Source organism: Lipotes vexillifer, unplaced genomic scaffold (assembly GCF_000442215.2).
Source record: "Lipotes vexillifer unplaced genomic scaffold, Lipotes_vexillifer_v1.1 scaffold295, whole genome shotgun sequence".
Classification (NCBI taxonomy): Eukaryota; Metazoa; Chordata; class Mammalia; order Artiodactyla; family Lipotidae; genus Lipotes; species Lipotes vexillifer.
In genome coordinates this window covers 1,115,462-1,116,330 of record NW_006773247.1, presented here as the reverse complement: position 1 = coordinate 1,116,330, position 869 = coordinate 1,115,462, and positions in this window count along the sequence as shown.

Below are 869 nucleotides of genomic sequence, written 5' to 3'. Positions count from 1 at the left end.
AGATTAAAAAGTTTGACACTATCAAGTCTGGCAGAAAATGTGAATCAATAGGATTGCTTATATATTGCTGGTAGGGATATGAATTAATACAGCCATTACTCAGAAAACTGAGATTACTTTGTAATCTAACATACTCATACACTGTAACCCAGGAATTTTAATTTTAGTTACATACCCTCGACCAGCAAAAAATTTTATAGCAACACTGGTCATATGGAAAACGAGTGTGTGTTAAAAATAGGATTATTATTCATTTAATTCTGTATAATAGAGGTCCAGTGAAAGGGGAAAATTATGCAGGGACTTGCAGTCATGATAAGTAGATTGAGTCAGCTGTGCTAATAATCTTGACTGAAACTGAAGCAGTAGGACTGGAGACAAGGGAAGGACACAGGTGTAGTTATCAGGTACCATTGATAGGATTTGTTGACTGGTTGGAGGGAGTGAGAAGGGAGGAGTCTGTAGGACTTAAGGGGTTGACTCACTTCATGGTAGTGCCAATTATTCAGATACTAAATACAGGGAAGGAAGCCAACGCAGGAGATGAGAAGAGGAGAGAGAGTGATTGAAACATAAATGTTAGCTTTTCTTGTGTATCTCACAGTCATTTGCAGAGGACTGGGTGTTGAGTAGTTTCTTTAGATGTTTAATAGTTACTTTTATTGAAAAAAACATACTGGAATGTTTGGAGGTTTTGTTTCTACATTCTGTTAAAAATGAGACATCGATAATTATCATGATGTCCCTTGCATCATGCCTCAGTATTTTTTATACATAAAAATGGATTGTCTATATATTTACTTAAAAATAAGAGAAGTATGTTTTCTGTTGTTTGTACCATTGTATATTCATAGATCACTTTCTAAAGC